We start from the raw sequence: 17,203 nt of genomic DNA on the forward strand, positions 1-17,203 counted from the left end.
ATTTGATAAGGAGGAACACGGGGAGGTAGTCCTCAATCACTGCAGCCAGGCATTGTCCCACACTATGATGACTGAGCTGTCTCCTGTTTTGGTCCATCTATGAGAACTGGAGGTGGAGTCCAAGGAGTTCTATCCCATGCTTATGTACATGCTTCCTGGCAGCTCTTTCTTGCTAGCTCCTAGACTCATAGATTTTAAGGCCAGAAGGGAACATCATGATCATCTAGTCTGACCTCCCACGTATTGCAGGACGCAGAACCTTGCCCACCCACTTCTGTAACAGACCTTAACCTCTGGCTGAGTTATTGCAGTCCTCAAATCATGATTTAAAGTTACAGCGAATCCACCATTTACACTACTTTAAACCTGCAAGTGACCCAGGCCTCATGTTGCAGAGGAAGGCAAAAAGCTCCCAGCGTCTCTGGCACTCAGCTCGAATGACCTAAAGAAGACAGCTTAGAAAAGCTACTGTTTTGGTCAACAGATCTCATGATATATAGGATATTAGGATCATCTCTGTCCTGGGGAAATGTGTGGTTCCTTCTCCCCTCCCTTCCTTCATTTTTCAGATGGTGAAGATGGAACAGTTGCAGATGGACTGTCTGTTAAAGAAAGATGGCCATCATATGTGAGCTGGAGATGAAAAATGAGAATCCCTGATCACCTTTGTTACGGTTTACTATAAGTAAGGCTAAGATTTAGTCATGGGTATTTTAACTAAAAGTCATAGACTGGTCACGGCAATAAACAAAAATTCACGGCCCGTGACTCATCCATGACTTTTACTATAAATACCCCGACTAAAACTTAGCAGCTCCTAGGGCCCTGGGATGCAGCTACTCTGGGGGGTCCCAGCTCTGGTGGCAGGAACTGACAGCCCCCTTCCACTTGTTTATTCAAGGCCCCTGGAAACAGCTGCTCCTGAGACTGCTGCTGCTTGGGGACTGCTGCTGCTCCAGTAGCCCCTGGGGCCAGCTGCCCGAGTGGCTGCCCTGGGGTCTGCCCCAGCAGCCAGCCGGTGCGGGTGCCTCCGTGGCTGCTCCAGCAGCCGCTCGTATGGCTGGCTCTAGGACCAGCTGCTTGGGCTGCCCTGAGGTAGGCCACAAAGGTAGCTGCAGCTACGGAAGTCATCGAGGTTCCAGAAAGCCACAGAATCCGTGACCTTGGTGTCAGACTCACAGCCTTAACTATAAGATACAGAAGAGGACAACACCTTAATTGTTCAGCCTTGTGGGCACCCTATATGGAAATAAGTGCATTATAACATTTCAGATGTCGAGGGCAAAATCTGTCCCCCTGAAAACAAGTCAGCTATACTATTAATAATGCTTGGAATGCGGTGAGCCCTGTAGTATGTGCTATAGACAAGGCAGGCAGTACAAAGGCTCATATCAGTTGCATAACTTGCGGAGAGTTTGGATGTCTAGTTGTTGATGTGTGAGCTGCTGTCTGATTCTCAGAGCGAGACAAAACTTATCTCATCCCACAACCTGGAAAAATTTCAAAGGGATAATATCGTGGTGAGTCCAAATTCACACCAGTTTAGAGACAATCTTTTGAAACTCCCAGCTCTTGCATAGCAAACACTGAAATGCAGATCCCTGACTTGTCAGAGTATATAACGGGAATTCAGGTGACTGATGCCATACAGTTGCAGACACATTCTCCATTCTCTTTCTAAAAGATAGCCTCCTATATTGCCATTCCTGACTCTTCCTTTGACCTCCTCGTGGTGGTGAGCAGGAAAGATGGGACCACTGAGTTTGTTATTGCAAAAGGTGAATCTGAGGATCTCACACCCATGTCTCCATCCACCGCCCTTAATTAGTCCCTTTTTTCCTACGTAAGCCTTAGTTTGCCAGTAATGATGTCTGTCTACCCCCCAGATTGGTCAAGGAGTCTGTTTTTTCTGGCTCTGAAGAGAATCTGAGACACTTGGTGAGTACTAGCAAATCTTACAGTGAATGGTCACATGAATGCCAATAAGGAAGAAGCTGTGTCTAAAATGGGTAGGTTAAGTGCCGATCAGTTTGCCTTGCAACTACTAACTTCTACAATGTGCTGAAGGTCTCAGAGGGTTACACAAGTCGTGGTGGAAATGCGTCCTTTAATTGGGAACCCAAAATGTTGAGATAAACTCACAATATGTGGAATATGTACTTGATAATGCTATTTTCCAGTAAATCCCCATCCTTTCACAATCTTGACAATGACCAGCTCAGCTGAGTTCTCCTAGGGGACAAGGTCTATCTGGGGCAGGAAAGTTGATGAATTAATTTAAAAAAAAATCCTCAGCTTTGTTGGGGAATGCATCCAAGAAGCAAAGAAGCTAGAAACTGAGCATAAGTTTCAGAAGGGACTGGCTAATTATGGTAACAGCCTCCACCTTTTGTGGAATCTTCTCACAATTACTCTTGGGTGTTCCCTAGATTAAATGAGTTTGTTAAATACATGAAACAGAACTACAAATCTTATTCTAGGAACCCTAAATCCAGCCCTAATAATTCTTCTAGACAGGCAGTCTGGGAGAGATGAAGACCTTAATGAGTCTGACTCCTCCTTTTTTCTTCTCTTTCTTTCTTGTGGGGAAAATAGTTCCCCTTTTTCTATGAAAATGCCTTTCGTCTTCCAGTAGAAGAAAATTGCAAGCTGGGCCCCATATTTCTAGAAGTTGTGCACTTAGATTTATACAAGAACAATGCACATGCTTAAATGCTCAGAATTGTCTCCCCCTGTTAGGGGGAACTTTTGGAAGTTTGGAAGTTTACCCTTCTTGTTAGGGAAGAGAGTGGGAGACTCTCTGGTGCATCTGTGACCAGCAGCCTGCCGGGTGTGAATCGAGGCTCCACAAATGAATGAGATATCATGAGTGTGCTGTCTTCTCAGATACAAATGAGAGCAAACACTGCTCCACAAGAAACACTTTTACTGTGATGCCTACAAGAAATGAGCCAACCAAGAAGACTAATTTATACAACAGTCAGAATTAGCTGATTTTATCATTTATTAAAAACTAAGATGATTTGGAACCATCAAGGAACCATTAAATTGTACAATAGCTGCCTTGTGACCATACGGTATTTTCATTATTTTCACTTTTGTCTCCTTGACTCCCATTGTAATGTGTTATATCAAATTAGGTTCTAAGTTTTGTGGGGCAGAGATCATGGAGCAGAAGCCAGGCCTACCTGTGCGTTTAATTGTTCAGTGCCTAATACAATGGGGCCTTGGTCCTGACTGAAGTTCCTAGGCACTACCACAACTAATCAATCCACCTCATATGTACAGTACAGTACTGTATCTACTAGTGTATGTTCTTAACAACAGTGAATGGATGGGGAAAAACCCCCAGATATTTAGACTCGAGTGGATTCTATACCAGATTTTAACAAATAATATATGTCTAATCTCTAAATATTATGATTTTAATAAAGCAGAAAAGCTACAAGGAATTTAATTTTGAATTTATTTAAGTATCTTATTTCTTTCAGGGAATTTTAAAGACATTTTTAAACACTGTATATTTTAGCTAATGTACCGAAAGGAAGTTACCTCTACGGTGGGAGCTGGTTACCATTAAGCAGTAGCAAACTAAACTGTTCCCATTTATTGTGACATAATTTTTTTTCCTGTCAGTAGTTTTCAGTGCAGTGGAGGGTGACAGTAATATCTGTTACACCTGGAGGGCTCATTTACCATATATGTCTCAGGCAGGAATTGAACTCAGATCTCAAAAACAAAACCAAAAAAAGGCATTTAAATTACTGTGCCACCTATCAATTTATCTTGAATAGCAAAAAATGCACTACTTTCCTACATGTAGGTTAATGTTAGTGGAAAGAGATTATAACAGCACAAAAATTTAGGTAGACTATATATGTCTATATTTATATATAATATGTATATGTATATATGTATGTATATGGTATTCTTCAGTCATTTTGGGAGACATAGTTTTGTTGCCATGCATAGCAGGGACTGAAAGAGTTGTGCAGACTTACAGGGAAGGGAATATTTCACAGGAAGAGCACACTCACCAGTTTAAGGGGTGACATCTGTAGATTCTGAATTATCCAGGTCTCAGCTGAATTTATGGTAACTCCAACATTGGCCTTGTAACAGGAAAAGTAAACGGGGGACATTAAGTGCTATGTTAGAGACACAGATGATCCTTTGCAGGGGGAGGAGCAGAAGAACTCCACAAAAGATTAAACAATATCAAACCATTTTAAAATAGCTTATTGCATTGCTGCTGATGAATTGAAATGCTAATTGTAGATAATAGAATGCAACACATGTGCATCCTTATATCTTGGGCTAACTTAGAATAAAATGTCTCCTTATATCAATTACTGTATACTAGTAAAGATCCCTACTGTTTTTGTTTTGTTTTGCTTCCTAAAACCCCCTGCTGCTGTTGATTACACCTAGATCTGCTACTGATTGCAACTGTTAAAAGGCAAAGATAGTGTGGATTGTTGCTGAATCATTTAATTGTAGAACTAATAAGATGTTTTCTCTGGGACATAACAGAACTGACTGTATTAATATGTAAACTGTCCACAAAAACTCCCATTGCTTTTTAAATTTTTTGTAGATGTGAATCTAGAACTTTCAAGCTTAATGTGGCATGTCAGGCACAAGTTTCTTTTTTAAACAGTACTCCTTGGTGTGGTTGAAAGGAAGAGGTGAGGGTGGAGGGGAGGGACCTGAGAGAACATGTAGTAGAGGATTTTCTTGATGAGTGGATAATTATATGAATAAAATACCATCAATGGAATGTTAAGGTTGTGATTATAGCGGCACAACATTTCAGAAAATTCGGAGTTAAAGGAAAACTGGTTAAAATTCATAGTGTGTATTAAAAACAAAATTCCTTACCTATTATTGCTTCAGATTACTAAAGCTAAAAACTTGAAAAATCTATTTTGCTTTCCGCCATTAATACTGATGCATTTGTCAGTTTGGGTGATTCTAATGTTTCACTTCCTGGCTTTCATTAACTAGCACAACACAGTGGAATGACTTCCAGTGGAATGCTTAAAAATCATCACATTTACAGTGTATTGCTTTGGGGGCTTCTAAAGTCTTATTTTAATCAAATGTTAATATGGGGAGGAGCCTAGGTCAACCTGACATTATTCTATCAAGGTTTCCACAATAATTTAAAATCTTTCTTATGTGTAGGTGTTTTCATAATGTCTTCTGTTCCATAATCGTAAAACACATATGTAGAAATACTACATGTATCTCTCAGGTTATGGTAAAAACACATTATTAAGTATAAATCAACAATAGACAGTTCAACTTATTTTCTCATATTTAATTTTTTCACAGTTTTAATTATTTAATGTTTTTTGTTTTAAGAGCACATGTAATAATGCATAATGCTATGTGCAACTGTAGAAAAAATGAAGTTACTTAGTATAGTATTATTTGCCAAATAGCATGTCACTTTGCCTAGTGTCGTGTGCTCACATAATGAAAGATGCTAGTCTCCCTCATCTGTCCATCAGCCCTCCTCTTCAGGTTATACCATTAACTTACCAAGGCCCAAATGTGGAAAGCAGTGTGTGACAAAGACCTAAAATGACAGCGAGAGAAAGGAAAATTCAAATTCTAAGTGTCTTAAGTTATTCTTCCTATAACCTCAGTTTTCATGATTCTTTATTACTGATGAAAATAACTTTCAATAGTAAGAGTGAGGGGACACCAAATGTGTGTGGAACTTCTGGACTGAAATGAGTGATGTCCCTCAAAATGAGATACGTTTAAGAGGTAGTATGTGTGCCTTTCTGAGGATTTAGACGTGTTTGAAACTGATACCTATGAGACAGGACATCCAGAAGAGCTTTGCTCCACTACAGATTCTCACCAGTTAACTCAGAATTTTCAGATAAGAAAAATGATAGTTGGAGCTCTCATTTCTTTGTGTTTTTTAATTCCAATTGTTCCTAACCAATAACTGAATTTTGAGTATCCTAAAGTTATTAATTACATCTACATTGTTGCTATTACTTTTATGACTAGGAATGAATGCCTGCATTTTTTTCTTTAGGCCATGTGAATACCCATGGCAGGAGCAAAGCTTTCAGTTAGGTTTATCAAGGTGCAAAAAAAATTAAGAGATACCACTATAAAAGTAGGAAATGTAGCACCTGTTTTGCTGAGTGCCAGCCTTGCACTGAAGATTTCAAGGGATAAAAAAATGCAGTACTTGACTTATGCTCTTGGGACTTAATGCTGAAAGGATACAGCTCTCTGAATTGGAGACTGAACCTCAATATGAACTTAGCTTCCCCCAAAATTTGTTCAGGTTCTGGTTAAAAAAAAAAAAAAAATTCCAGTAGGTGGTCAGTTTAGGTCCCCACTTTACATGAGGAGTTGCGAGAGGAAAATAGGTTAGTTCAGGAGAACAGAGGAATGTTCCTAATCCCCTGAAAATTTGAAAAGGGGCTAGTTAACCCCATTCCTGGGTCTTCCTTAAAGGCAATTGGCTAAATTAATTCCAGGGTCAGTTCCCTGAGTCAGTGAGGCAAAGGAAGTTTGTAGAATAATCCAAACATGGCCCCCACAGAATTCAGCTGTCGTTTGTCTTTGAGCACTTCCCATTCAGATCAAGATCTGATTACGTTACATCAGTTGATCTATAAAGAATGATATGTAAGTCAGTAAAGCTTTGTCTAAGGTAGCCTATAGAAAATGTTAGTTTTCTCAATGTACAGAGTTAAGCCTAGTCTTTAATGCCACGTTAATTTAGTTTTGTGAGTATATTCCCTATGCTTTTTTATATAAAAAAATCCTCTCATGGAATAATTCAAACAATAGAAAATGTAAGGTATTATTATGACCTAATAAGTATATAACAATACCTATTTTGAAAAAGGTACTGTGTGGTAGAGAGTAAAAAGGAATAGAAGTATGTGAGCAAAGACTGGCAGAAATAAGGAGGGTCATGGAGGATTCATCTTACCCCTTGCTCTCCTCTGAAGGGAAATGAGGGTACACATGAGTAGAAGAGGCCTCAAGTCTTCTGACTGCAGTCCCTTCCCCTACAGGCTATTTGAGTCCACCAGCTATCTCTTGAGTCCCTTACTTCTGTTTTTCTCTGGGAGCTGGAGCCTCTCACCTGCATTACAACCTGCCACAAGTTGCAACCAAATCGGGGACACTACTTCTTACTATATAATTCCTTATTAACCTAAAACCAAGCCTCCAACATGCTGTGAGGAAAGTAAAAAAGCCTGCTGGATGTCCTTACCCTGAGGGAAAACTTCCTGATCCTAAAAATTTGTGATCTGGTCAGATACACAGCATCTTGGAAATGCAGTGCAAACTATAACTCCATTAAAGGGCAGCAACGGAAGGGTGGCTGCTATTACATGCCCAGAAAGGATTTACATACAGTGATGGAACCCCCTTAGAGCTAATGAACTCCCTTCCCCTCCCACAGCCTGGCCAAAGGTTGGCAAGCAGAGGTGGGAAACCTCTCCCCTTCCCTGCCTAGGCATAATTCCACAAGTGGTTTGGATTAAGTGTAGACAGGGAAGGCTCCAGACCAGCTGAACCTCAGATTTCCATGCAGGTGCTGAGCCGCCCCATTTAAAGCGTGTGTGCGCGGGGGGTGGGGGGGGGGGCAGAGAGATGGCAAAGATAATAGGCAACAGGTTTAAAACAAACAACGCACAGTCAACCTGTGGAACTCTTTGCCAGAGGATGTTGTGAAGGCCAAGACTATAACAGGGTTAAAAAAAGAACTGGATAAGTTCATGGAGGATAGGTCCATCAATGGCGATTAGCCAGGATGGGCAGGGATGGTGTCCCTAAAGTCTCTGTTTGCCAGAAGCTGGGAATGAGCAACAGGAGATGGATCACTTGATGATTACCCGTTCTGTTCATTCCCTCTGGGGCACCTGGCATTAGCCACTGTCAGAAGACCAGATACTGGGCTAGATGGACCTTTGGTCTGACCCAGTATGGGTGTTCTTATATTCTGGGAGTGGCTGGCTCATTACAGAAGCAGCTTTGCCTCTCCTGAAATTGACACCTCCTCATCTATTGTTGGGAGTGGACTACTGATCAAATTGGCCCTGTCCATACTGGTTCTCCACTTGTGAGGAAACTCCCTTCTCTTCATGTATCGGTATATTTGTCTGCATCTGTAATTTTCACTCCATGCATCTGAAGAAGTGTGGTTTTTACCCACGAAAGCTTATGCTCAAATAAATCTGTTAGTCTTTAAGGTGCCACCGGGCTCCTTGTTGTTTTTGTGGATACAGACTAACATGGCTACCCCCGATACTTATATTCTTAGTTTTGCTCCCCTTCACTTCCCCTCTCAGTCACCCCACCCCAAGCAGCCTGACCCTTCTGGCCTGTGAGCACCTACACCCGTCATCTCCATCCAAATTTGAGTGAGTGGCATTGTGACCTGGTGCGCGGGGTCACAGCACCCTGAGGGCTTAGCCTGGCCAAAAAGTGGTTAGGCTGATGACTGGGTGGCCCTTCAGCTCAGCACCTTGTGTCTCCAGGTGTTGCCTGTCCCCTGCCAGTGCAATCAAATCCAGGCTCCTTTCTTCCCAGCCCACCTAGACGGGGGCGAGATACATTTTAAAAATCAGATTTCCTTCCCCATGTTACTAATTTTTAAAAGATAATTTGCTTTTCACCATTTAATCTTTTTACCTTCTTGATTTACATTTAACTTTGCCTATGAAAATAGATGCCACTTTTATGGTTTTATGGTCAGTTTATAATCCATTTCACACTCTGATTCTACTACATAAGCAGGAGGCTGCAATGTTTGGCTTCAAATACCAGGGAAATTAAATTCTCTTTAAAATAAATGTTTTCATTTTTTTAAATTTCAGGGAAATATTGAGTTTTATAAAAACTCTTAATCACTTTCCTCCAAAAACAAAATTTGGGGCCTCAGTTGAGAGAGACACTGCATTTAACCTGTAGAGGTGCCAGTGTACCTAAAGTAGCAATGTACTTCTCCATTTTTGCCTCTTTTCTCTCTAGTTAAATTCTAGAATTAAACTATAAGATAGAATAACGTCTAACTTACACTAACAGCATTGTGAGGCGTTAGAGAAAAAACAGCATCATGTGCACAGATAATGAAGTGATAGTGTTGTGTGTGTGTGTGTGTGTGTGTGTGTTGTGTACATATGCTACAGATTTAGAAATTAGTTCCGGAGGGGAAGAGCTAATCTGAACTTCAGATAGTTGTGATATTTTTCTGGAGCATACTGTACATGCAGTAAAAATAATGTTTAAAAAGTATAAAACATTAGTTACAATACATATTCATTTATTCCCTACAAATTTCAGTTTTAGAATTACAAAGCTTACCAAGGGACTATAATATCTTGTGGAATAAAGGGTCAAATTGTTTGCTTTGTATTATAGTGGCTTCTTAGTCCCTTTGACTAATTATCCAAATTCATTGTTCTTTGATTAACAGGGAGAATAGGAGAAAACTATTCTGTTGTTTCTGAGAAGCACGCTATAGGAAGAAAAATCTGCTGATCACAGAACTATTACTTTCGTTCTTCTGTTCCTGCCTTCCTTTACTTTCTGCAAAGACTAAGGTATTGTTGTACTCCTTATTTTAATTTAATATACTATAACATAATATTCAGGTGGTGTAGGAGTTGGCTTTCCTCTTCAGTCTGAATTGGTGTTATTTTCTTAAACTTGTTTTTTTCAGAGTTCAATTTTATCATGCTTTAAATAAGGAATGATGAGAATATGGGATAATATATTTTAGGGGTCCAGAGAAAATAGATTTAACCTTTTACGGTGTGACAAGTGAGTCTAGAGATGGCTTTCTGGGATTCCATGTAGGGTTCTCAAAGACATCCAGAGAAAGTGGGTTCTGGTTACAAGTAAAAGGATATGTTTTCTAAATGCACATGATGAACATGCATCCTGAACTCTGAAAGTCCAGCTGCTGTTCTTTTTGACTTTGACATAACTAAATTTCATTTTACTGATGTGAACCAGAATAAAATGAATCTTGGAATATGTATGCGTATACTGTGTGTACAATAATATGTATATGTGTGTGTGAGGAAACAAATGCAAACTGTAAAGAGGAGCAATAATAGTCAACCCTAGGTCCTCCTTCCCCATTCCCAAACATGAAAAACCAGATGATCATATTGACAATCACCTATTTGCTATTGAACTCTTCTAGTGTACCAATGTTTGCATGAGGTGTTTACTTGTATACTAAGATCAAATACTCAACATTAGCTTTTTGTTGCAGTTTTCAGAAAGGCCAAACTGAAGCTCACCAACTCATGGGAAACAACGGCAGTCCCTTTGTGCTTTTGTAGAGTATTCTTTACTTAATCCCCTATCACCACCTATTCCATTTCTTTGGCTTGTCATGAATAGCTCTATCAGAATAAAACCCAATACTCCTAACAAGAAACCAGGTTTGCAGGGGGAAAAAAATCACAAAAGTTCTTGACAGAAATAGTTCCCTTATTTAATGTACTTGCAGGCAAGTGTGCATGTCAAAAAACACACTTGTTTGCTGTGAGGTATGTGATAGCTGATCAGTAAAGAAACTTAATTGCTGCTCAGGGTTTAGGTCACTGTTCATTCATTCATTTATTCCTGGAGCTATGAACTATTCATATGTTGCCACAGTATGTTACTTACACAAGACTGATGGTGAAGGAAATAAGAGCTTAGATGCCTCACAGATATAGACATTGGGGGATTAACATGTCTACTTCATTAATATATATGTGCATACATTAATGTTGGAGTATTGAAGCTGTTTCCAATAAGATCAAAATAGTTATCTCTCTCAAGGTCTTCTGTAGCCATTAAAAATATTTTAAAAATTGGCATTAGCTTTGTCAGTTTCTTACTAGTTTGACTTTTCTCTGTTTCTTTTATTTTGTCAGTGAGGATAAAAGTGCAGACAAAACCTCCCCTTTATTCTGATGCCCAGTTTTCCCTAGTAGGTCTTTCCTATCCATTTGCTTGCTGTCACTGAGCATATATGATTCTCTATGGAGTGGCAGGCATGCATACTATGAGTGATGTTTCTGGCAGCGTTCACCTGTACATGGTACTAGGCCTGACTTTCAGAAGTGCTAAGCATCCATACTGCACATTTACTTTATCTGGAGATATGGGTGCTGAGCACTCTTGAAAATGAGGTCCCCCATGCCTAATTTCAACTAGCCTAGGAAATGAAGTCGTAATTTCTTAGGGTTCTGGAGACTATAGATCTGTTACTTGAAAATAGGTCCCCCTATATGACAGCGCACCCTCCTCCACACCGGACTGCATTGCCACTGCTATCTTTTTAATTAATGATCTAGCACTCTGGCCCTGCAAAAGTCGGTTTTGATACTGTTAAACACTTCAGTGCCAATCTTTATTCGAGCTCTTTAAAATATATTTAGAATGTGTAAACCACTTTGATATATAGAAGCATGCACCCTAATGAGATTACATTAAGTATCCTAATAAGATCAAGGCTTGAAATTATGCTTTTCCGGATTTGGGTGATATAAATTAATTTTGCTTTAAACCAGTGTCTGTGTTCTAGTTCAGTTTAGATATTGGTTTCAAATATTCTCATTGCAATTTATTTGGGCATCTCTTTAAATAAAAATCTGCTCTCAATTGTGCTATTAACTTTTCCTCTCATTCCAAGACACTGAAGCTACAGATTATCTAGGCATTGTTGTAATTATTAAACTAACAGGTAAATTATGAAGAGAAAAACAGTGGCTGATCACCGAACCCTGCTGATGCTGGTCTTTCACTTCTCATTTGAGTCTAACATAATATATAAAATTAATACAGTATTATCAATTTAGATTCCTTGTGAACAGAAATCCTCATCACAAAACCATCATACAGAGAAAGTGATTTCTCTCCAGGAAGTATCTACAAGTATGTTTGAACCTAAAATATACTAGAGACTTCTAGGACAGCCTAAATTAATTGTCATTCCTAGTAACTGAATGGTTGTGGCTGAAGTGTTGGGTGGGGAAGTTCATGTACAGTAATACTTCAATAATACACATATGGTCATTCTTTTTAGTCCATTTTACCCATTAGTCATTTTTGATTATTATTTTTCTGACAACTGTTGCACAGATTCAGAGTTTAAGGCCAGAGGGACTGCCAGATCATCTAGTCTGACCTCCTGCATTTTTTACCACCCAGTACCTGCATGCTAAACTCAACAGCTGAAACTAGACCAAAGTATTACAGACCACAGAATACTTAACTATTATGTATCACAGGCACGGGGAATATAACTATAGACTGTTTCCATGGTATTCAGTGATACATTTTGATATAGACCGTTATTACACGATATACAACAAATTTGTGTGTATACATATTTATGTGTGTATATTAGGGCTGCCAAGCGATTAAAAAAATTAATCATGATTAATCGCACTGTTAATAATAGAATATCATTTATTTAAATATTTTTGGATGTTTTCTACATTTTCAAATATATTAATTTCAATAACACAGAATACAAAGTGTACAGTGCTCACTTTATATTTATTTTTGATTAGAAGTATTTGCACTGTAAAAAAACAAAAGAAATAGTATTTTTCAATTCACCTAATACAAGTACTGTAATGCAATCTGTTTATCATGAAATTTGAACGTACAAATGTAGAATTATGTACAAAAAACTGCATTCAGAAGTAAAACAATGTAAAATTTTAGAGCGTGCAAGTCTACTCAGTCCTACTTCTTGTTCAGCCAATCGCTCAGACAAAGATGTGTGTTTACTTTTGCAGGAGATAATGCTGCCCACTTCTTGTTTACAATGTCACCTGAAAGTGAGAACAGGCATTCTAATGCCACTGTTGTAGCCAGTGTCACAAGATACTTACGTGCCGGATGCGGTAAAGATTCACATGTCCCTTCATGCTTCAACCATTCTTTCAGGGGACATGCATCCATGCTGATGATAGGTTTTGCTCGATAACAATCCAAAGCAGTGCGGACCGACGCATGTTCATTTTCATTATCTGATTCAGATGCCACCAGAAGAAGGTTGATTTTCTTTTTTGGTGGTTCAGGTTCTGTAGTTTCCACATCAGTGTTTTGCTCTTTTAAGACTTCTGAAAGCATGCTCCACACCTCGTCCCTCTCAGATTTTTGGAGGCATTTCAGATTCTTAAACCTTGGGTCAAGTGCTGTAGCTATCTTTAGAAATCTCACACTGGTACCTTCTTTGTGTTTTGTCAGATCTGCAGCGAAAATGTTGTTAAAATGAACAAGATGTGCTGAGTCATCTTCGGAGACTACTATAGCATGAAATATATGACAGAATGTGGGTAAAACAGAGCAGGGGACATACTGTTCTCCCCCAAGAAGTTCAGTCACAAATTTAATTAACGCATTATTTTTTTAATGAGCATCATCAGCATGAAAGAACGTCGTCTGGAATGGTGGCCGAAGCATGAAGGGGCATACGAATGTTTAGCATATTTGGTACATAAATACTACATAGATGCTGGCTACAAAAGTGTCTGTTCTCACTTTCTGGTGACATTGTTTACATTTACAGGAGATAATGCTGCCCTCTTCTTATTTACAAACTTGTTTGTCTTAGCGATTGACTGAATAAGAAGTAGGACCCAGTGAACTTGTAGCCTCTGAAGTTTTACATTCTTTTGTTTTTGAGTGCAGTTATGTAACCAAAAAAACAACAACTGCATTTGTAAGTTGCACTTTCACGATAAAGAGATTGCACTATAATACTAGTATGAGGTGAACTGAAAAATACTATTTCTTTTATTTATCATTTTTACTGTGCAAATATTTGTAATAATAAATATTTGATTTCAAATACAACACAGAATACAATATATATGAAAATGTAGAAAAACATCCAAAATATTTAATACATTTCAATTGGTATTCTATCTTTTAACAGTGCTATTAAAACTCCGATTAATCACAGTTAATATTTTTGAGTTAATCGTGTGTTAACTGCGATTAATTAGTGTGTGTGTGTATATGTGTGTGTGTGTGTGTGTGTGTATATATATATCTCTCAAATTATATGTTTATAATTACTTACTCGTGTTTTTCACTTGTGTGTGTGTTAGTAGAGCACACACCCCTATCAACCTGATATGGAAGATGACATCCCAAGGGAACTGTCCAAATTTCCTCAACTTTAGCAGTATGTATTGATTATTCACAATAGTATGGGTAATTATTATTATTTATTTGTATTACTATAGTACCTAGGAGCCCCAGTCATGGACCAGAATCTCAGTTGCTAGGTGCTATATAAACACAGAACAAAAACATGATCCCTGCCACAAAGTACGTACAATCCAAGTAGAAGGCAAGAGACAAAAGATTACGCACACACACGTGCAAGGAAACAATGAAACAGTATTGATCAGCATGTTAGGCAGTGATATCAGTGCACCAATAGCCTAAGCATTGTTAAGTTTTAGGGTCAGTCAGTATACGAGTAAAATAGTTATCTTTTTGCTTTAATTTTTAAAATAGTAATGTTCTGCTTTCTCCTCTTTAAGCTGACTATTGGGGACATTTAATGCATGCTTCCTTAATAAAATTGTTCTCCTCTCTTAACTATTACAAGTTCAGACATTTTTTGCTTAGGACTCTTTAAAGTATGCTGTATTTTGGAAAATTAACAGTAACCACAATATGTACATCTGACAAATATGCGGGGTTGGTTATAACATTTTTATTTGGAAAGTGCTCACCTCCTCACTCAGAAGCAGCCTTTGCCCAAGGCCCACTGAGGTTTGCTTATTTTACTGTTCATCAAAAACATAATTATCTTGATGAAAAAAAATTCCAAAAGGGGCTCATCAGAACTGTTAGGAAGGAGCCAAAGGTATGGGGTGGTTTTTTTTGTTTTTGTTTTTTGTTTTTTACTAGAATCTAATGCATAACTGCCCATACTAACTTAACTTAAATTTGTGGTGAATTTAGCATGATGAACTTGACAACATTTTAGGAAGTGAAATTTGGATGGTGTAATGACCTAAAGAGGTTGTTCTAGTTAGGCATTCAGATACCACAGTGATATAGTTGTATAAAAACTGGTAAGTGTTGATTCATTACACTTAACAATTTTCAGATATCAATCCACCCTATCCAACTACACTGCAGATTTTTACTTCGGCGGTTTCCTTAACTTAAGAAAAAACAGTGCATTCTGCTTGCCTGTCTGGCATGCAACAGTGTACACAGTGTAAAATTAATCTTGTACCTATATTTCTCCAGAGTGCCAAGCATATATTGTGTTAATTTTTTTACTGCTTTGTGTGCTTAAAACCTTCATACCAAGCTTTGGAGCAAAAGTAGTAATGACCTCAAAACTTAATTTTCCAATGTTCAGTTTACACTGTAACACAAAAAATTCCCTTCATTTTGTCTCCCATTTTTCTCCCCTCCTGAATATCACTTAATTAGTTTACATTAAAACTTTTTGTATGTTATACATTTTTTCTTTTATACAAGAAATATTTTAATTAATGCTTTTTCATTATAAGAGGCCTTATGGCTTTATAAACATATTAAAAATTTCAGTGCAGAGAGACAGATATAAAGTTTAAATATTTATGAAAATATAAAAAGTAACTTAAAAATAATATGTTTTGACTTGGAAACTTCTGGCCAAAAATCCCTTTTGGGAAAAGAGGAGAATATATAGTCAGTTTTAATATTTTTAATGCTTTTCACTTTGTATTTTATAGATTACATAAAGACTTTTTATATTAATATATATTCAAGATTTGGGATTTATAGTTTTTTCTCATTTACCACATTTTATTTGTCCTTAGACATTTTCATGGTCTTCTGAATTTACAGAACCATAGCAATTGTGCAAGCAGATGGAGACACCTGTTCTTTGAGTGCTTGTTCATGTCAGTTCCATTCTAGGTTATGTGTATGCCCATGTGCACAATCGTTGGAGACTTTTACCTTAGCGGTATCAGTAGGGTCGGCTGCTCCGCCCGCTTGAGTGCCACGCTCAGTATATCAGGCACTGCCGACCTTATGCCCTCTCAGTTCCTTCTTACTGCCCTTGAAAGTTGGTCGGAGTGCCTCATCTTCCATTAACGCAAGAGCGTTAGCGTTAGCGATTCTTTCAGACCCATTGTTCTGTCTCCTTTATAGTTAGTTGTTAGGGACTTAACTTAATGGTTAAACTAAGTGTTAGATAATAGTTTTAGTATTTAGAGTCCCAACTGGACTTCTCCGAGGAATGGGGCATGCCGGAAGTTCCCCGAACTTTAAGCCATGTTCATCGTGTACCCGGCCAATGCGCATTAGTGACCACCCCCCCCCACGATAGTTGTTTGAACTGTCTGGGGGAATCACACAGAAAAGACAAGTGAAGCATCTGCAAAAACTTTCACCCTCGAACTCAAAAGGAGCGGGATATCCACTTGAGAACATAAAAACTGCCATACTGTGTCAGACCAAAAGTCCATCTAGCCCAGTATCCTGTCTTCCAACAGTGGCCAATGCCAGGTGCCCCACAGAGAATGAAGAGAACAGGTAATCATCAAGTGATCTATCCCCTGTCATCCATTCCCAGCTTCTGGCAAACAGAGGCTAGGGATAACATCCCTGCCCATCCTGGCTAGTAGCCATTGATAGACCTATCCTCCATGAATTTATCTAGCTCTTTTTTGAACCCTGTTATAGTCTTGGCCTTCACAACATGAAGAGTTCTGGCAAAGAGTTCCACAGGTTGACTGTGCGTTGTGTGAAAAAATACTCCCTTTTGTTTGTTTTCAACCTGCTGCCTATTAATTTCATTTGTTGACCCCTAGTTTTTGTGTTATGAGAAGGAGTAAAATAACACTTCCTTATTCACTTTCTCCACACCAGTCATGATTTTATAGACCTCAATCATATCCTTACCATAGTCGTCTCTTTTCAAAGCTGAAAAGTCCCAGTATTATTATTCTCTCCACATACAGAATCTGTTTCATACCCCTAATCATTTTGTTGCTCTTTTCTAAACCTTTTCCAATTCCAGTATATCTTTTTTGAGATGGGGTGACCGCATCTGCAAGCAGTATTCAAGATGTGGGAATATCAGGGATTTATATAGAGGCAATATGATATTTTCTGTCTTATTATCTATCCCTTTCTTAATGATGCCCAACATTCTTTTCACTTTTTGGAC

At 38.5% G+C, this 17,203-nt stretch overlaps 1 protein-coding gene across 8 annotated transcripts in view; it reads left to right on the top strand.

Annotated features, from left to right (window-relative positions):
* The window catches only part of TBC1D5 (TBC1 domain family member 5), a 472,491-nt gene that overhangs the window by 151,377 nt on the left and 303,911 nt on the right, over positions 1-17,203 (top strand). For 4 of the 8 annotated variants that reach the window (XM_037890455.2, XM_027821967.3, XM_027821985.3 and 1 more), the window contains one exon: positions 9,470-9,596. The exons of 1 other annotated variant lie outside the window; for it this stretch is intronic. The gene's annotated coding sequence lies outside the window, so the exon portion shown is untranslated. Of the gene's footprint in view, positions 1-1,886; positions 1,939-8,395; positions 8,415-9,469; positions 9,597-17,203 lie in introns of those variants that run through there. 3 more of the 8 variants (XM_043540976.1, XM_043540977.1, XM_043540979.1) reach the window with 2 other exon arrangements.

This window comes from Chelonia mydas, chromosome 2 (assembly GCF_015237465.2).
Source record: "Chelonia mydas isolate rCheMyd1 chromosome 2, rCheMyd1.pri.v2, whole genome shotgun sequence".
Taxonomy (NCBI): domain Eukaryota; kingdom Metazoa; phylum Chordata; order Testudines; family Cheloniidae; genus Chelonia; species Chelonia mydas.